Genomic DNA, 21668 nt, shown 5'->3' with positions numbered 1-21668 from the left:
CATCTAGTTTGAATAAGTTTAGTGTTAGAGTCATAATGTGAAGTATTCTAAGGCTTTTTTTAATGACTTCATTTGTTAGTAACAGATGTATAATCTGTCATTTAGGTCATGATGTACAGTAGCCACTTTGAATACATTTAGGTGAACGGGTTTATATTTTCTTTTTTAATGCATTAGGGCTGAAATGATGAATCAATGAGTTCAAGTTAATGAAGTGTGAGGATTTGCTGCCTTTTTCTGTTTTATAGCTTTTAAAATGTTGTATATTTTAATTTTGGACCGTCGTTTGGACAAAACAAGACGTCGCCTGACACTCGTGATGGGCATTTTCCACTGTTTTCTGACATTTCATAGACCGAGCCATTCATTGCTTTATTAATGAAACAAACAGCAGATTAATTGATAATGGAAATATGTATTGGTTGCAGCCCTAGAACTCGGTAAGATAGCATATTATCAACTCTAAATCTGTTATCGTATCTAATTTGGCTTCGCTTTCAACATTTGTAACTAACTAAAGTCAAAACTAACCAGACCTAACTGGGTTAACTAGTGACAGCTGATATAACCTGCTGCTGGACATGTTTGTCATTTTCAGCGGCAGAAGTGACGGCCAACTCCAGTTAGAAATATGAAACCGTGACCTCAATGTCCAGAACACATTATCCTTAATTCCATCCTGATGTGTTGGCATGTGTGTGCGTTATTCAGACACATGCTGGGTCATGTTTTGAAAGTGTCTAATTTACAGGATCTATACTTGATCTTTGATTGAATACGGGTTATATAGAGATGTTAGTGAGCATCTGTATGCGACCTACACATCTGTGTGAATTCCCATAGTGTGTGTGTGTGTGTGTTTTCTCTCTCTCCGGGGCAGCCGTGTTAGTTTCAGTCCACAGGGCAGCGACCCATAAAGCTATATGTGTAAACCTATATTTAACCTCAAATCCTTCTTGACATTTCACACAGGATTCTCACAACCTATATGGCACCTACACATCAGATCAAACAGGACTTTAGAAAGTGCAGCACAGTTATGGACAAAAATGTGTGCCCACAGTTTTTTTTTAATCTGAAATATTCATCTCTGTTATTAAAGCAGAAATATGTCAATAAGTCCATATTGGGATATGCGCTATACCTCATCGGTGTTGGCACTATTCATTCTGGGAAGTAAAAGTCAATTTGCATGTTTTTTATGATTGGTAGTGAATGACTGATCCTATGTGCAGCTTGATAAGGCTCTAACATTTCGTCGTGTTTGAGGACATTGCAGAAATCCAAATCCCAGATTCAGATTTTTAGAATTATCCGTTACAAAGCTGTAGACGACCCGTTTTTAGCAACGTCCTTCAGTCCCTCTATAACCAGCGCACCTGTGCTGTGCGTGTCTGGGGAGACTGTGACCCCTTCATATTGAGGTATTAATGTTTGCTGATTTAACATATAGGTCTATCTCAAGTGCTTAATCCTCATTTTGAAGTTCCTTAAAACCAAAAGCCTCCGTGGGAAATTAAGTCACGGATCGTACATTTTTTTTAAATTAGTAAATGATGCAAACTTTTTAATTGGCTTGGGACTTTAAGAAGAAACTCCGAACGAGATGTTGACCTCTGTAAACGAGTTAAACTCTTCCAAAAGACAACGAGATTTCTGGTCTTTGTAGGGAAACAATCGTCGGTGAAGTTCCAATCACCTGTGAATCACCGTCAGGACTTCAGTGAACCTTTTGTCCTCTGCGAAGCATTTACAAAACAATGGCTTTTTTGGGGGGAAAGATGTTGGAGTCAGTAAAGTGGGGACTTACTGTATTTTAAATATGAGACAAAGTCTCTTAGGAGGCGAGTGTTAAGCTGTGGTGTTTTCAGGGACAACACTGGAAGTTTTTTGTTGTGGGTGAAGTTTCAGAAGACAATGGCCGACCCCCTGTGGACGAGTGGATGACTTCCCCAGACAGAAGACTAACTCAGCGTGCAGGTGCTCCTCTCGCTCCATTCAGACCTATGCGTGTCCATGGTTACCATTGTCCCTTCACCAAAGCCTTCCGTTTTGGCTTCCCCCGCTCACAATAAATCGCACGCACACGTATGCACACACACGCACAGTCCACAAGTATTCACAAGCACATAGGAGAGTTTATAGATACACAAGCATGTAAACACACAACATGCACCATCCCAGCTTGAAGGGGATGTTGCACTGTTCAAGAATTGTGTGTGTGCGCACACACACACACACACACATATCCTGACTGATAATAATCCCCATTCATGGGCAGTGGGCTGTGAGAGTCTGACCGCCGTGCACGCTGGGTCTGGGCAAGACCTGAACATTCACAGCCAACTGACACACGCATGACATTCGCTGTCTGTCTTCACACTCGACTGTCACCACCACAAACATACATTTACCTGCTTTTGAAATGCCAATTATGTACGTTTGTCTGTGTGTCGGTGTAAAAACGCCCCCTGTTGCGATGTCGTGACGCTGTGTGCAGGTCTACATCACCACAAACCGTGTGAACTGTATGACCCACTGTGTCTGTGTTTGTGGATTTGGGGCATCAAGAGTGTTCAGTGCAATTTAGGCCACAGTCTGAATCTTTTGGATCGCCCTGTAGGCTGTGTGAGTCCAACCAATGTTTTATATATGTGTGTGTACAGTGGTTATTCCATTATGTGCAGTGTGTGTGTATGTGTGTCCAGTGGTTTTTGGTTTGTAATCAGCTTGTGTGTTTGCTGACTGGCCATGCTGTGGAAATGATCGTTTCCGACCATCGTTAATGGCTGTTTTAGCCTCTGGCTGTCTGAGGCTTTGACCGCACACACTCACACATTCTCTCCCTATTCCCCCAAAGTTGCAGTAGGTTTATGAGTGTACTCTGGCTGCAGCCAACAATTCATTTCATTGTTGAGCAGTTATTTCTTCGATGAATTGAAGTCAATGAAGTAGCACTTTTATTTTTTAAATCCCCGTTTCCCCAGAGTTAATGTGAAGTCTTCATATGTCTTCCTTGTCTAACAGCCCAAAATATATTCAGTTTACGATGTTTACAAATCCTCCCATTGGAGAAGCTGCAACCATAGATTGTCTGTTTTGTATGGCCACGGTGTTAGCCACCACCAGAGGGAGACATTCGCTTAAGCATTGTCAAATAGTTCTTGCAATCTTACCAATTTTCTGTTTATGTGTGCATCTCTGTCCGGTGGTTTGATGAGCCATCACTGCAGTATCCAGTCTTGAGTTTGGTCCAGTCCTATCCTCTGCTGGTCTTCGGCCTATTAATCTGATCATATCAATAAACTTAGCGCCTCACAGCCAAGCTGATTCAGGATCATACACACGCCCTCACCTGGCAGCTGAAGTCTGATACCACTCGTGACTACGCTCGCCCGGTGTGTATCTCTTTCTCTGCTGCTTACTCTATCATTTTATCTGTCTGTGTTAGACTCTCAGGTAAGACCTCTTGGTCCATCTGGGCCCCACACTGAGTTCAGCTCCAATTAAAGTCATCAAAGCTTTGAAATGCGTCGTCCTTCTGTGTTTCATTCACCTGAAATAATTCGATTTGGCATATTTTCCGCTGGAACTCTGTACTGGGTAACAACAGTCAGGTGAGGGTGAACCTGAGGCAGTAGGTTGATATTTTCCCCATATATATCACGCCAAGTCTTCTTGAACCGCTTCACATTTGAGCACTAGGAGTGATATAGTTAATTATCTACAGCCTGGTGTCCATCTGTGTTGTGTTGTGTGTCACAATCGGGGACTAGGGCTGGAGGCTGGATAATCTGGGTTTACAGATTCGAACAGCACCGCGGAGGAAAGAGGTGGGAGGCGGAGCTGAGAGGAGAGGCCATGTGGACGCCACAGAGCAATGCTGGTGTTTTGTCTCAGATGGATGCAGAAAGAGGAAGAAGGATGCTCTTAGAAACTGCAAACTTGTCCGAACACTGTTGGAAGATATTTATCAAACAAAGAGCTTCACCATCTTTGGTCGTAACATGGTTTCTTGACGTTTTGCGGATCTTTTTTTGCACAATTTGTGGTGATGCTTCTGGGCCAACGATAGCGCAGTATTTAGAAGAAAAACATACTTTAACCACAGGTATTTCCAATTAGGCACTGTCCTTTTTAAAACCTTGTTTTCGCATTTTTAAAGTAGTTTTTGAAAGTTCTTGTGGTCATTTTTAGGGGTCAGGAATCCTGTTTTTGCAAGCGCCTGGGTTGTCTGCCAGACGTCCGACTCCTAGTAATGCAGGATTTTTGATAGCCGTATGCCGCAATAGTTCTGTGGAATATTTGTTCTGGGGTTAAATCTTGTAATCTAACACGGCACAGCCTTCCTTTGTCAGGCAAATCCATGCAAGTCAATAGGATCCCCTGAGTGGGAGAGGAAGGACAAAAACAGTAGGAGGAGGAGGAGGGATAGGGTCCCCTCTGGGTTGCAAAAACCTCCAAACCCCCGTCCCATCTTCCCAGAAAGGCAGGGGGGAGGCCTATTGAGGGTTTTGGACAAGAGGGGAGGTCTTCCACACTCACCCCTCCGTCCCAGCACCTCAAGTGCTTGTCAAGAGAGATTGGGTCCTGCAAGAAGGAGGAGTTGGGGGGGCTTTGGTCCTGGATAGTGCAGGGGAGGGTGGCCGTTGGGGGGGGGGGGGGGGTAGTCTTAACACGGGATGATCACATGCGTGCACTGCCTCTCCTTGAAGCCGGTAGTCAGCTGCTGGCACAGGGCCTGCTATGAGGACCTTCCTGGTGAGAAAGGAACTCTCTGCGCTCCTTCCTGCCTGCCAACAAGATGGGGAACAGCCTCCAGACCCAGGCCTTCCCGAGCCCCAAGCCCGCCAGGCCAGAGGGCAGCCTGCGCAAACGTCTGCTTTCGGTGTCGAAGGTCCATCAGAGGCCGGACTCTCTCTGGACGCCCAAACCGCTGCTTGGACCAATCATCAAGGGCTCACTGAGGAAAATGCAAACCTTCCAGGATGGCAAAGGTACAGACCAGCGAGCAGATCATATTCACTGCTGTGGAGATTGTTGGCTTGAAGTTGTAGAATTGGAACAAACTGTTAGTTTGGCAGAGATTTTAAGTGTTGTCTAATGTTACATACTGTTGTTGAGATTTGGCCCCAACGTCCTCTTTGAACTCAAAGACGATGTGATTATAGGGGTTCTTGCCTTCAACTTTAGATTACCAGGTAGCGGTCTCTGTGAGCCTCTTAGTAAGACTTAGCAGACTTAACGTGGCAGCAGAGGGCTGTTTTGCTACAGTAATGATTGTGGTATGTTTCATGTTTGGGAAACAGGCTCGTGCTACAAAGATGTCTTAAATCGCATGAAGTGTTTGTGGGCAATAATTATACGCTGTCTGTCTCAGTGCCAGACAGTCACAACACATACGGCAGAAGCTTTTACCAAGCTGGGCTTTGTCTCTTCCCATTTGGTGATTTCCCATTAGAGATTGTGGCTTTGTGACCTCCGAGACCCTTGGACTTGTGTTTGTGTAAGGATATTTCATTTCTAGACTTCCCTGTGGTGCTCGGATATGTTTGAGCATGCATTTACCGGTGTATATACTCGTGCACGTATTACTTCCATGTATGGTCAGCCACTTTGTGTGTGCATGCCTGCATCTAGACCATGCTTCGCTCTCTTTTGGGGACAGTAGGACATTACAACCCCCCCGGGTGGCCACCCATGGGAACAAGACACAACAGCTAGCAGCTGGAGGTGATGGGCCAGGCCTGCAGGGAAGTGTAACAGAGCTGACAGTAAACGGGTGATGCAGCCGACACTGCTGGGGTTATGGAGGTGACCCACTTTCACCTCCGCCACTTTCTAAAGGAGCTATCGGGGAGACGGGAGAGAGTGCTGAAGGATTTGACAGGATCTGTCTCATGATCACATTATTTATTTACAAGAATACATCAAGGACATGACATGACAGTACTTGATAGTGCTTATTATGCCAGTGGTCGACCAAATGTCTTATGAAAAAGCAGCGATAATTCCACTTCTGTAACTTCTGTTTTAGTATAATCCCGTGTTAAGTCTGTCTAGCCAATCCACTCTAATAACAACTTTCTAATGTCTTCAAGTTTAATCGTCTAAAACCGTCCCGTGCGTTTCGCGCAACAGCATGCTGACATACCCGGCATGTCCCGTCCTCTCGCCTGCTTTGGCTAACGTGTCGTGACAGCTCAAGATGCCATGGGTACAGTATTGTCTGGGCTCTGTAGGTTGGATAAACCACCCAGTCACTCTGTATTCATGCACCGCTGAGCAGAAGACACTCGCACACACAAACACGCTCAAATTGGAGTTTTGCTAATACGTCCTTTGTGTGCGTCTCTGCAGCATGACTATTTAATTTAAAGTGGTATTTTGACACGCACTTTCCCTCCAGCAAAATTGCAGTGGGCTATATATACTGTATATGACATTTCTATTCATTGTGCAGCCCCAGTTTTCACACTCTCCTCTTCCTGTTTGCTACCTGACCCCAATTCTTTACAAATATCTTTATTTCCTTACAGCAGATATGGAAATGGCAACTCTTTTTTTATTTTTCCCCATCAGCTTCTCCCCCCCCTGATCCTCCTTCTATTCCACATCAGTTTAATGGTGGAGCAGGTGTTCCACCGAATCCCCCATAATCCCTCGATGGGGAGGCAGGTTCAGCTATCGACCAATCAGTGCCCAACAGCTCCCAAGGGAAGAGCACCTGAGGGTGGCAGGGCTTATAGAGTACTTAGATGAGGCCAAATGAAATGCGACCAGCATTTATGTCGGGGAAGTGCTGCATGAAATTTAGTTAGGGGAATATAATTGTGGCTCTGGGAAGCAGGAGCGGTTTGATCTCGGCCTCAGCTCTCTGTCATTGTCTCCCTTTTCATAGTTTCATTCGCACTAAAATAACCACGTTAGCCATCTTTTCGAGGCGAGGGTGACTCCACAATTTAACAGAGTTGCAGGTTCCACTTTCATTAAAGCTGCCCTGCATTAAACGTATATGCAGTCGTTAAAGGTAGGATGTTAAATGAAGTTATTCTCAACCTGTGCCCTGAACTCTGGTTTGAGGTGACAGCATAGCCAGTGAACTATTCTTGCTGACTGACGTTTTCTTCTCACACTGTGTAGAAAACCATCCAGTCTTTCCTCTTACTCAGGGATTTTAGGGTTTGAGGTGAAATACCTTTTTATAACACAATGAGACTTGTTAGTTTCAAGGCTTACTACACTCGTACACACTCGAACATAGATGAGTAAAGACAAGTACACACGTAGTCCTGAATGTGCATGAAAACACCCTCAATAGCAGGTTGGAGGTAGCAGAACAATGGAGGAGAGAGCTTGACAGCTTAATGAGATGAAGAAAAGAGGGGGATTTCTCACACACACACACACACACACACACTTTTGGGAATAGGGGGTCAGGGGTTGCTTGGGGTCCAACTGTGAAATGGGTTCAGGCTCTGTTTTCCTTCAAATCCTTTCCTTCCATCAGTCTCGCTCTTCCTCTCTCTCACAGCTAAAGTCTGTGTGAATGATGTTTTCTTTCTTCTTCTTATCTACACACTGACTATATAAGCTAGCAGGCCAATCCACATGTGATTCGACATTTATTTGGTTGTGAGACGAAGGAGGTGTAGTGTAATCTAGAGTGTAATAGCGAGCTGTGTGTCTAACAGATGGAGGCCTCTCAGCTTGTTAAAGGCCTAATAGGTATTGGCTGGCTAGTGATTGGCTAAACAGGTGCTCCTCCATCATGTGCGACCGACAGCTAACGGAGTCATCACTGACAAATATCGGGAGGTAATTGAGTTTCCGGAGACTGGAAGCGTAGGAAGAGAGAGGAGAGGAGTGAGTCGGGGAGAGCAGCGTTTATTTCAGGAGGGATCAGGTGTGAGAGACTCTCAGGGCCCCATATGTGTACAATTGAGTTTTACTTAATGGCTTGATTACCACATCAGGACAGATAATCACTGGAATCTAACGAGACATTAGTCCTTCCATTGACCAAATGTGTCAAGGGACATACAGGGAGCTGCAGAGTATTGGTTGGTTTTAATGATAATATATAATATTTAATACTGAAACGGTTCATCGTGGCTCTGTTTTCTTTCAGGGTAGATTTTCCTTTAGTTTCTAAGTATTGTTTCTTCCTATCGTCCCTCGCTCAATGAACTTCCATTGACTGGAGTGTGTTCAGTGTGTTGCTCCGCCCCCTGCTGCCCTCGCCCTCTTTACAAAGGGAGCCTCCTGGAGGTCAGTGTATTGCACCACATGGCGCCCGGATTCTGAAAGAACGTGAAGGCTTGATAAGATGGCACATTGCAGATCTATAGCTCTAGGATCTCTCCCTCTCTGTGGTTCCTGGGTGTCACCGTTGGAGTGTAACACAATCTGTTAATCTGCCTATATTTATGATTAATAGTGAGGAATACTTTGGTGTGTGTGCATTTCTTGTATGTTATTTATGCCAGACACATGCAGTCAAGTAACGAACATCTGTCTCCCTCATTAGCAATATAAAGCTCATGTTTTAATGCACACTGACAAAAATGTTCTTTCTTTATCCGCTGTACTGGAAAAACAATGACATAATGAATGTAAGAGTTTGTCTTAACACTCTCAAGATGCCATCACACTTTGAAAACAAAGGCGATTTCAAGACTTAATCTGCGTGTTTACTTCAGCAACAGCTTTTGGCCTCTTCTTCAGCCTCAGTCAGTTCAACAGTGGTCGTGTTAGTAATTGAAAAATGTAATTGTACCTTAAGTGCAGGATAAGTGTGTTTTAAGCGCTGCGTCTACCTCAGGCACAGCTCATTTCTTTAATGAGCGCTGCAATTACAGGGAGCTTTTTTCCACCTCATGCTGCTTTGAGTCGGGCTCTCGGAGGCTCCCGGCCTTGTTTTCCCTGCTGACCAGTCTGCTCTCTGAATGCACACATGGTTACATTTCTTCTACTCTTACGGTTCCCACAAAGTGCGCAATCTCCTTCAATCCAAGGAAAATCCCACAAACCTCAGGAAGAAAAGGTAGCTTTCATTTACTTGGGTGCCAGCAATGTACCGTAAAGTAGTGGGAATCACTTTGGGCTCTTTTTTTCCACCATTTTCTGACATTTCACACAATTCATCCAAACAGGAACCAATATTGTTCCTTTTTATTTTTTGATTATTTAAAAAAGATGTACTTTAAATGTACTGACGTCGTGTAGCTCAGTACTATACAGTTTGATTTGCATGTATGAAAAAAACCAACAATTCAAAAAAGGCAAACTATCTAATAAATAATCCAAATTATAGTAAAATAAACGTATTCAACTGATTTATACATTACATTTACGAAGGTTGATATCTACGAATAACCACAAAAGAATCAGCTGATTGCTCTGGTCAGGACACTTCTTCCTCCTCTAGTTCTCATCAACCTCAGACCCCCTCACTCCTCCTCCATGTACCCGAGCAGCAGTCTCCCTCCTCCTGCCTTCTCCTCAGCCACAGGCCCCTTTATGCCCCAATCAGCTGGAGGCTCCATTAAGCCTCAGAAAGCAAAGCCAAGCCTCTGAAAAGCTCATGTCCCCCCATAGAGGCTGATTATAAAAGGAGAGAGAGGAAAAAGTGATTTTAGGTCCTCTTTAAATCTGTCTCGTTAATGAGTTCTCACCATAGCAACGTTTCTTCTTCATTGGTTTTCCATTCCACATGTGTAGATGGATTAGGGTAAAAGACCAAAAAATAAGGAAAAATGTAAAGTAAGGGAAGCTACCGCCATTTCCTGTGCTTGTAAAACCTCATGGAAGCGTGCACTGGTGACCGCTCCACTAACATTTAGTTTGATCATAGCAGAAGCTACATTTCTGGACTGTTGTTGACCTAAGGTAACTTTGCAGGATGACATTGGGGAAACCAATTCCATTTGTCAGCTGTTGCTAACCTCCACCACAGGGTGGCGGTGTAGTACAGACGTGCAGAGGGACTCATTCGGTGCATGAGACTGAAGTGCTTCCCGTCCTTAGTTTCTGAATTGATCATCTGTGAATCATCAATTTTAACCAATATATAAATGACTTAAGATCACACATAAAAAACACTGTCACACTAAATTCATTGGATTACGCTGATTACCAAATTACAGTTGGATTAATTGCCCATCAGACAGAAGGCACCCATTTATCAACACCAAAAAGAGACATATGGGGCGTCACGTAGAATTAAATTTGGAATAATGGCTTACATTTTGGGAGTATTTGATCAGTGAGCTGGTCTCGTTTCCCTCAGGACCCATTAGGAGGTTGCACTCATTTCATCTGAGAGAGGTCTGCTCTCTCTATTAATGCCTCCATCCCTTCATTATTGCTCAGATGGGACAGAAGGGGGGAGGGACGGAGAGATGGAGAGGGGGGGTGAAGGGGTGGTTTATAAAGAAAGAAAGGAGGGGGGGAGGGAGGGAGGGGATAAGTGGATTTGGGGTCCTGCTTGTTTCCCAGACGAGGTCTCAATATAGGATTATCAATGGTGGAACCCAGGCTTAGCATATGCATGTGCACAACCACACACCTGTGTGCATCTCCGTCTGTTTGATGAGTCTGATGAAACCGCCAATCGCAGCGTGTCGGTGTGTGTGCGACTGTGCATGTGTGTGTTTCACACACATGCTCATTAACTTCGTCAGGATCGCATTGATGCGGCATACCATTTATGTGTCGCACTTAATGCTGATAATATTAAAACACATGAAGATAAAGGTTTTGGTCTGAGCACTGATGGAGCGCCACGGCTACAGCAAGTGTGTCCTGTAGCTGAGCATGACCCCGCAGCCTTAACTGAGTATCAATAAAGTATCACATGATGATGATGATGATTGTTTCTTGTCAATAGAATCCATAATTTATGATAGTTGTGCCACCGCCTCCAGGCTGATTGTCTTGCTCACTTCCTAGATTTGTGGTCATGGGTAAATTGGCTGTATTGCTGATTGTTGATTGGAGGGTTTGGCGTTGCAAACCCCCTCACTTCCTCTCCCCAGCTGACCTACTGTTGTTGCTGATGAGAAGTGAGGTGCAATGTGGGAAGTGGGTCAAAAAGCGTAGTCAATTTTGCTCCAGTGGTGGAGGAACTGTAGAGAAACATGCACACATTGTAGTTGATATGGCTTTAACCCACTTCCCATTGGTACCCCTGTATCACACACACACACTGGGCTTCCCTCCCCTGTGATGCAGGCTAGCCCCAGGTGGCTTGTTGCTTTGTGCCCTTGAGCTACTGAAGGCACTTAACCGAAATTAGCTCAGTCTGTCTCTGTGCCTCTGTGTCCAAATCAGACAAGAGTCTCTCGTCGGCAGCAAGAGCTGAGCGCGAGGGTCGCTTGTGTGCACAGCAGGATAAAATAAGGAACATTTATTACCTCTGCTTTCTGTTTTTTGTCTGTTCACCCATTCTGTGTTTTGCAGGTCATTGGAAATCAAACACAAGCTGCTGTCGTCTTGGTAAATCACTCTTGATTGGAGTGTCGGCTGAATGCCGTCAGAGTAAAGTGTTCAGTGAAGTATTGATGCCAATTAATCATATCGTTAAAGTGAATGAAGTAATATTGCAGCTGCTACCTATTGATTCCTGTCATTATCCCCATCACACTCTTAATCAAGCCAGTTGTGAGCTTTATGCATGGGGCTTGAAAGTCTGGCGTTGCAGACACACACACACACACACACACACACACAGTAAAAAGGGAATACAGGGGACAACTACAAGCGTGGCACTCGCCTCTGTGTTTTTGTGTCAGATTTATGGCATTTTGTGTGTGAAGTTAATCATAAAATTGGATAAATGATAGATGCACACACACACACAGGCCCTTTGGAAAGAAGAGCAGACAGCCCTGACGTTGAAATGTAGGTCAGGAAACAAGCGTGGCAGCCAACATAATGCTGTGTGTGCAGGCATCCCTACGTGGAAGTGTGTGCATGTTCATATTAACTTGTGTGTGGTTACATGCTTGCATGTTGACTATATGCACATGTATTGTCTTCCTATATGTGCAAGGCCGTGAGTGTGTGTCTCACAGCATAAACAAATACGGCAAAAAGGATAAAGCTCAACGGGATGCAATGATAGTAATCCAGTAACCTTTAAGGTCTAGATTGTAATGTGTGTGGGTCTATTATTGTCTAAACGCAGTAGATTGTGGAACCAGCTGCAGGCACACATGCATACATACAATAACATGAACAATGATGTCAGCCTGCTGTAAGCCAGAGAGACACACAAACACTCAGGCCTTGTGGTTATTGATGCGGCGGGTCCTCGAGAGGGTCCACTGGAGAGTGATGAGGGCCAGGAGTCAATACGAGTCAATACGAGTGGAGACAGTGAGGCTGGGTGGTAATGGCTCTTAATGTAGTCTGGGCTGCCAGGGGTCTGTCTTTATGTTACACTACCAGCAGCTGAATGGAGCTCATTGGAAATGATTTGATATGTGTTACACACCTGCAGAATTCAGAATAGGAACCGCTTTGATGAATTTATGAAATTTGGCTAAACTGAAAGGAATTCATTGTTCAAGGACATACCTGTTTGCAATCCGTCCAACAGTTGTTGTTTTTTTGTTTTTTAAATTGGTGTTAGGCATCAAATAGGGATTTAAAAATGTCTTTCAGACAATGTACATTGCATGTGAAGATTTTCAGATGATGCTCATTTTTGTGATACACATATAGAATAAGGAAATAACAAGACAGAAAAAAAAACAGAAACCACAATGAAAACAAGAAAAAAAAGCCAATAGTTGTTTTTTCGTTGCTAAAAACTTAATTCCAAATTCTTGAGCCCATCCCAACAGCTGGAAAACATGCACTGACCCTGCAAACGTTCAAACCTTTTTCAGTTTCATCTCAGCGTCCTGCCAACTTCAGGGGGGGGGGCTGACCGGCCACTGGGGTTAGATTGCATTCGACTTAAAACTCTGTTGCCGGGGTGAAATGGACGGTTGGCTACAAATCCACCCTGACGGGAACATAAAACACATCAAGTTAGCAACAAAACTGCCACCCTCTCTGAAGGCACCAAAAGCTCCGGCGTACAAATCAGCCTGCTCGTAAAAACAACAGCGTTTTAACGGCCTGCTCAACAGGCGTGTACATTTCAAGAGTGACCCGCCTTTTATTGTGCCGACGCGAACATTTGGCTGTAAAAGTTTTCTTGTTAAATTAATGTATGGGAAGGACTTATTTAACGGTTGCACACCTCCCGGTCAGTGTTGTGCACTTTCCAGCTGTTATCGCCACTAGTTGACCTGGTCTTTGTTTTTAGGCTTTTCGTGGCCGCTTCTTGTTTCGCTGCCATGCTCTCATGCACAACAAGGTTTCTCTTCAGCACAGACTAGCAATTAGGCATGACCGCCAAGCCTGCTGGGTCTCTGTGTACGTTTGTGTGTATAATAATAATAACTGTTTTAGTGAGTCTAGTCCTTAGGATGTTTTGCTATCTGTCTTTCTTTTGGCTTTATCTCTTTCCCTGCCCTCCACCCCTGACTTTTCTCTCTGTCCCAGCTGCCATTATCTCCTCTCTCTGGTTTCTTTTGTCCCTCTAAACGCTGCCTCCTCTAACCCACCTCACATCGCGACTCAGGGAAACGGCTCTGCTCCTACCGCATCAAAGAACCTTTCAAACATTCTGTGGATGCAAACGTTGCTTCCCATCTCTTCCTGTTTTGAACGTCTTTGTGAAAAGTTTTGATTTTGATACCATCTCCACTCCCCCCGCACATTAGTATTGTGTTGCCCTTTTCAAAGACATTTCTCCGATTCACACACATCAAGCTGTGTGAGAACAGCTACACGGTGTTTGAACAGATGACACAAAGTATACGTGTGCCACCACATCAAGGCGAGAGGGTATGCACATACTTATGAAACCGAAAACAAACACAAAGAACAGAGTCTGACTCGGTTCGTGATGGTGTGTGCCTGCTCGGGGGCGTAGTTTGCAGGGTATCACTTTGACTTGCAGGCTTTTCTCGTGGCTCACAAAGAAGGAGCAGCCTACAGAGGGAGGCCCCACTGCCTTTCATTCAGAAGAATAACCCAGTGTACGCACAGACGCACCCACAAAACGCAGTGGTTTTCGTGACTGACTTGAAATGTACTTGATGCTGCAAGTACAATTTTTCACTTGGTGTACAAATGTACACACATCTCCCACGCGACACACACTTTGGATTCAAATCACACACTCTAGTATTTACTCAAGTGGCAGGGAAAGAAAAAGTTGCGTGCTAAATCACACAACGGCGGTTTCACTAAAATGATGTGTTGTGAGCCACTTCAGTAGCCTGAAGTACATTTGCAGACTGAGCTCATTCTGCATGTCATCGTGCAGATACGCTGCTGACGAGACGTTGACTTTCTGATGGTGAACATAGAGGGGTTTGCTGTCTGTCTCCTCACTGTATAATAATAACGGTGAGGTGTGTGTGTGTGTGTGTGTGTGTGTGTGTGTGTGTGTGTGTGTGTGTGTGTGTGTGTGTGTGTGTGTGTGTGTGTGTGTGTGTGTGTGTGTGTGTGTGTGTGTGTGTGTGTGTGTGTGTGTGTGTGTGTGTGTGTGTGTGAAGGAATCCCAGCTGCTTCAATGGAGTAGGTCAGACGGAAACACCAGACGAGTTGTGTGTGGGTGGGGGGGGGGGGGGGGTCCTGCTTAGCAGAGAGGGGGAGAGTGAGGGAGACAGCAAGAGTTTGGTGTCAGGAAAAGGTCATCGTGCTAGGGCTTAATTTAACGTGTGTGTGTGCGATGCTCGGGAACTTTACCTCATGCTAAAATCATCAGTTATCACACTTTGTTTACTCAGCACAGCCTCTCTGCCACCTGTGTGTGTGTGTGTGTGTGTGTTATGTTTGTGAGAGTTGTGTTTATTCAGGAGTGAGTTTGAAGTGTAACTTGGCTTAACTGCCTTTTTATGAGCGCTTTAGAGAGTTGTTTCCCCACTTATTCATGTTTACCCTTTCCTGACATCATCATCAAAACACAAAAATCATATCTTACCACTATTACTCTTCGTGTAATTATTTCATAATAATTAGATTTGTCCTTTTCAGTCATTTTTGTTTTTTTGTAGACAGAAAATGTAATCCTGCATTTAAACATGGAGTATAATCGTCAGCCTTCATCGTGCCCCCCCCCCCCCCCGCCTCCCTCTCTCAGCCTGCTTGTGCCGATAGATAATTCATGCCTCGCTCTACGTCTCCGAGAGGACCAAAGCGATCGGGTTCCCATTGACTGATTGGGCTCCCTGGTGCTACGATGAATAAATAAAAACACCTTTCATCTATTCATCTTTCAGGGTTTTTGGTACATTTCCTGTTCGAGCCAACCAAGTCCGGAAGTTTGAAGAGCTGCTTCTTTATCTTTTTCACAATGTTATAAACTAAATGTTTTTGGCTGTTTGTCAGACTAAATAAGCCATCTTGCAACATATTTTTGGGGTAAATGTGTATTTTATTAATTGGAAATTAATTTGCATGTAAATACAGATGCTGCACAGATCCTATTAGGAATGTAATGCCTTGGCCTCTCACCTTCAATTGTGAAAATAAAAGATGAGTGCGTTTTGTTCACTTAGCTTAAGTTCATGAATTGTAAACCAGTGACCCTCCAGTGACAACCCTGCCTCTGTTTAAATCTAGTTACATGTTCAGTTCTGGTGAAACTGTGACAACACTGCGTGCATACAGATGCAAAGTGTTTGTGTGCGCTCACGTGTGCAACAGATACTTGGCCTCGTTTTCCTCACCTCACACTTTCCTGCTTATCTCCACCTGGCAGGTTTTCCTCCGATATAATGGGAAGAGAACGAGAGAACGCAAGAAAAGAAAGAGAGGGGGCGGGGGGGTAAAATCAATGCGTGCTGGATTACATTAGCAGACATGAACGCGCTCATGTTTAAAAGAAAGCGAGAAGAAGAAAGACAACTGGTGATGGAGAGAGAAGGAAGAAAGAGGGAGAGAGATTTTACACCAGCAGGTCAGGTAGAGTTGAGGGGTTTTAGGGGTCAGCTTAGCGCTCCCTTATTAAGGCCAATTAGAAAACAAAAGCTGAGAGCTGTCGCGTGTGCGTGTGCGTGTGCGTGTGCGTGTGCGTGTGCGTGTGCGTGTGCGTGTGTGTGTGTGTGTGTGTGTGTGCGCGCACCAGGTTCAGGCACTTTGGGAATTTGAAAGGATGTTTGATAGACTGCATTGTTGGATGAGAGAGGAATGTCTGTGTGTTTTGTGGATTGGTGGAGATAAATTAAGCAGTCTGGGCTAAAACGAAGAAGAAGAAAAAACGAGTGTGTTTTGTTGCCTCAGCCACGGAGTGAGATCTAAATGAGGTGTAAGGACGAAGAAAGGAGGAAGAGTAGGAGCTCTTCATCAATCTCTCCTTTATTATCAGTCTGCCCGATCACCATTGAGTCCAGTGCAACAAGACTTGTTAATTTTTCACATTCCAATATTTCTTTTTTTTCACCATCTTTTCAGGTGGTTGCTGAACAAGAAGGGACAGAACTTTTATTTCAGACTCATGAGTCCATTTAGTATCAAAAAAACAAATACAACAACAATATATAAAATACAATATGATCATTGCAGTTAAAAAAAAGTCACTCGTTGTTAAAAACAGACATTTGTTAGTCACTGTCGTGCCACAGGTGCTCATACTAATGAACACGTGTTGCGATGTTCTGTGTGAATAAGAATTGCTCGATAAAGAAGGAAGAAAAAGCAAATAATGCCTCATCTTAGGTAATCGAGATGTATTAATTGCATAACCAGAGGGCTATCATCGGTGGGATTTAATCCTGTTCATAATAATCCCTGATGTTTGTTGCGCTTGATAAGCCTCTTCCTCTGAGGTCCAAGCTTCTTCCACAGAGTCCTTCACATGCTGCTTAGAGAATGAACAGATGACGGATTGATGTGGTTTGTGCTGGGGGCTTCCAGTCTTCACTGGGAATGAGTGGAGGGATGAATGGATGGATAGCCCTAATCCTAGAGGTGGCCTTGATCTGAAGCCCTCCTTCAGCAGATAGAGCTGTTGACCTGTCTGTCTCGCTGTGTGTGTGTGTGTGGATACTGTCCTGAGAACAATAGGATGAATTTGAATGTCTGTGTGTGCGTGCGTGTGATAGATTGTGAGCAGATTGGACAATGGGAGGATTGTATGATCCATATTCATGTGGCACAGATTCATTGGCCATGTGCGCACACATAGCAGGCTGTGAGTGATCAGACGGAGGAACAACGGTTGACAGAAAAAACATCCAGAGAGAAGAAAAAATGAGATTTATACAGAGAATATGAGCACCATCTACAACTGTTCTGGTTTTAGACAACTTAGATAGATGGAAACAGGGTTGTTTTTCTTTTACTAATCATGAAATGGTACATGGGAGATCAAATTAGACAAATGTCTCGTGTGCTTTAGTGCAGTCATTCCCAATGACTGGCTATCAGTCGCTCTTCGATAGTCTTTAAAGATTTATATCTGCAGTACACCTTTGAGCCACACAAGGGAACGTGAAAGATTGTATTCTATTCATAACCATGAATCTGATATGAAAGGCTAACATAAGTTCTGTCTGTTTTACTGATGAGAGGAAATAAACAGGAGCCTGGTAACTCCTCATTCAAAGTATTTAACATGCGTATATGTTTTCAATCAAACATACATGAAACAGATTTGTGATTTATCAAACGTGTGAATGTCTTCGACATGGCTGGTTTACTTTGCATGCAGGTGGAAGCTGCATCCTTCTGAGAATCCCTTGTGAAAAGCTCAACATGGTTGTTTTTCTTTTTTCCAAGGATGTACAAGAGGCTGACAGTTTAATTAGATGCATAAATATATTCCCCAGGCTCGTCTGTCGTAGCGATGAAAGTGGAGACACGCTGATGACACACGCAGAAAGTCAGGGAAAGAAAAGTTGACGTTCACAGCAAAATAGCACGAGTTTGCCTGTTGGTTCTAATGAAGCAAGTTCAACTTTCAGCTTCATCTCGAGTCCCGCAGAGTAAAGACGAAAAGAGAGAGAGAGAGAAAGACGGAGCAAGAGAACGACTGATGATGAGAAATGAAGGGAGAGGCAGCCAGAACTCCTTGGTAACCAAAGCACAGAGGAACAGAGGGGCCGGTCCTACACCCCTCCCGCTGTGTGTGTGTGTGTCTCCGAGGACTGGACCGCCTGAGGGGGAGAGCGGTGGTGGTGGTGGTGGTGGTGGTGATGGGGGGAGTGGTGGACCCAGTGTGTGTTTAGAGATAGCGATTGGGGTAGAGGCTCATTGTCAGCATCGTAGACGCTCTCTCACACACACACACACACACACTCTGCTAAGCAGCCGTGTAGTGGGAATGTGAGGCGACACCAGCGCTCGTCCGTCCCGTCTTTCTCTCGCTCTTATTCACAGGATTTGGATTTTTTCTTTAAAGAGAGAAGCTCACACTCAACCGGAATAATGGTGTTTATCGGGACCTCGTTAAAATCTGTGATTAAGTACTTCAAAAGGAAGGGTAAGATATGTTTACTTCTGCTCTGTATTGATCATTAATGTGTCATATGAGTAGTTTTGGACTTCACATGAAAACTACAACAAATGAGCAGCGGTTTATTAAAATTCATCCTGTTTTTGCATCATTATTTTTTTAGCGTGAGGGTCAGAATCTCCTACATTTGTTTTGACTAATTTAATAAAGCCATTTTTAAATGGCTTTGTTAAAGCTGTCCTGCGTCAAAGGTGTACACATGGCGGCTTTAATTTGTTTTATATAATTTTAATAGAAACTAACTGTTTCCTGCCAGCGCGTTGCTTCAGTGACAACCCTCTGTTGCGCCCTGTTACCAGGTAACCAGTGGGCCAAGACTTCACACTGTTGGCACTAAATGACCCAACAGCGTTTTGTAAAGGTGGCAGCTGGAAGCATTTGAAATCACAGCTTCTGGATTGGAAATAGCTGGCTTGGAACAATTTAGTTTTTTTTTTTTTTTTTTAATGTTTATTTAGTTCTAAATGTTTCAGATAATCTGATCCAGATATCAAAGGAAACAATGCAGAGTCTGTGTGTCATGCACGTACAGTAGATTCTGGCTAGTTAATGCTCGAAGGCTCCATCATTATTTTATTAATGGCTGTGTATTAAAGCATGTGAGGATATCAAACAAAGACCTGGTTGATGCAGCGTAAGCTGCTTGTGCCGACTCTAATCTCAGGTGTATTTATAGCGCGTGTTACCGTCGAGGCTGAGGTGATGATGTTAATCATTAGCTCAGCTTTTTTTTTCTTCTTCTCACGTCTTATTCTGCACATCTTGCACGTGCCTGCACGTTGCTCCTCAGGTCCAAAACACAGAAGGGTTGCATTATGCATGACAGTCAATACTCTATTGGCTGGTGCCTTGTTCAGGATTAACATTGATTGTTGATCACAGCAGCTGATAACATTGGTGTGTGTCTGCATACAGATGCATTTGCAGGGATTACTGTGTGCAGCCTCTGCATGTTTAGCTCTGGTGCACCTTGCAGCCGGTTTGTGTCTTTCAGAGTTGTCAGGACCCAGTTTGCTCTCAGTCTGCATCCTTAATGGACGTAAGGAGAGCTGGGATGTCAATGGACAGAGGGATTAGTCGTCTTCTGAAAGACTTTCGCGCCTCAGTCCAGTGTGTGTGTGTGTGTGTGTGTGTGTGTGTGTGTTAAGGGGCTAGGGCATATTGTGGCTCTGAAAGGCCTGATGTGGAGACTGATGCAGGGGGACAATGCAGGCTTTGTGTCCATAGTCCCCATGTCCTTGGTCTGCCTTTAGCCTTACTGAGACCTATTCAAACCCGATAGTCGGAGAGGAGGGTGGAGGAGGGCTACCTGTGCTGAGTGTGTGTGTGTGTGGGAGAGCAAGAATATTAGGAGAGGATTAAGTAAGATCCTGATTTAGCCTGTTGAGCTGGTTTAACGACGTATTCTTATTCCGCCCACAGCTGGGGCTATACTGCCTTGCTCATAGGTGTGTTGTGCACTGTGAGATACTGTGTGTGTGTGTGTGTGTGTGTGTTTCATGCAACTCTCCAGTCCAGACTTGTGGTCAGAGTTTTTTCCTCGTGTGTTTGATTGATTGTTCTTGACCAGTCCAGGCACGCTGGACCAGGTAGACAAGTCTGCACCCATCACACACACCCTCATGGTGACATGTGGGTGTTTGCTACATTTTAGTTTTTTCCCTCTTTTGTCACATTTGGTTCAAACATTTACTCGTGTTATTCAAATTGATGTTATATATTTTAAAAGGTTAATTCAAGTAAGACTGCAGTCACAGATAATAGTTTCCTGTTGCTTGTATTTCTGCTGCATGCCTTGTCGTACGTGTTACAACTCACACTGCTGGACCGAGGATTGTTGTATTTGCACTGTTACATTACTGACATTGGGAAGAGAAAGTGGAGATTTGTGAATAAAGAAAAGAAAGGTCTGGTAACGGAGTGATTAGGAACAACAAGCCCTCTCCTGAGCTGACGTTACCAGCTGCCTGCTCCTCAATGAGCTGTAGAGACAGACGTTAAGGTTCCATTCGTCACCAGCAGCACCACGACATGGCACACCGACTGTCCCTTCTGAATCAAATCAGAGATCTATGTTTGACTTTGCTGTACTCATTAGTCACGCACTACTCTGGTCACATAGAAGCAAAGTCGGACACACAAAATAGCTCTTAAAATCAGAAGTTTTCTGTATATTAAGCAGTTACGCACTGTCTCACACTTTCTCCAAGGACCGATTTGCAGTCATAGGCCTCCGCCCGCCCGAAACATCGACCTCTTCTGTCCTCCCCCGACCCACACACACACCCTACGTATCCTACTGTGGCTCATTAGCACCTGTGAAAACACATTCAAACAAAAAGCAGTCCACACACTCTCAGCCCCTTTTCACGACCCGCCCCCCCCCTTCCTCCCGGTTCCCTGGAACGTCTCCCTCAGTCCCAGTTCGACGGACATGTTGTGATGGTCAGGACAGGGACAGACGGTCTAAATGGAGATAGTCCTACATCCACAATCAGCTACTTTTGCTTGGATACGCTCACTTGGTAAGCCGAACCTTTTGAGAACCGTGTGCGCTTGTTGATATTTACACCTCAGTTGTTTTGCTGACATTTGTGTTTAGTGGCTTACAAATGCAGAATTACAAGCCACCACCAGTAGCAAGGGGGGAAATTACCATAATGTTCTGTTATGATTTGTTTGATGATGTCTGAGAGAAGTGCTGTAGAAAATTCCAAAAAACGGAGAAGTTGGATATATTAACTTGAGATCCAGCTAGATGTTAGTGCTGCTAGGTGCTGGTGCGTTATATTATTGTTTCTCTGAAGCGGTTTCTAAGTACAAGTAAGCTTGCTTAAAAGTTGGCCTTTTGAACGTTTTTAGCAGCCTGTTTGAATATCTGAGCTGGCTATCATCTGGTTCGTGTTTCACCAGATACTCTTCCTCCCTCCTCCCCCTCTGACTTGTGTGGCCAACTGTGTGACGTCTCAGCTATGTGTCATGTTGTTGGTGTGGAGACTGACGCCTAGATGCAACGCACCAAAATCTCCTTCCTCTTCCTCTTCCCCGCCAAATATAAACAAACCCGTCCAGTAGCCAGTTCTGC

At 44.4% G+C, this 21668-nt stretch overlaps 1 protein-coding gene across 3 annotated transcripts in view; it reads left to right on the top strand.

Annotated features, from left to right (window-relative positions):
- Positions 1 to 21668, top strand: part of nhsl1b (NHS-like 1b) — a gene marked incomplete at its 5' end in the record, with an annotated part of 82333 nt that overhangs the window by 42741 nt on the left and 17924 nt on the right. The window lies entirely within an intron of this gene.

Source organism: Melanostigma gelatinosum (assembly GCF_949748355.1).
Source record: "Melanostigma gelatinosum genome assembly, chromosome: 19".
NCBI lineage: Eukaryota > Metazoa > Chordata > Actinopteri > Perciformes > Zoarcidae > Melanostigma > Melanostigma gelatinosum.
The sequence above is the reverse complement of the archived record's forward strand: the minus strand, read 5'-3'. Positions and strand labels throughout refer to the sequence as shown.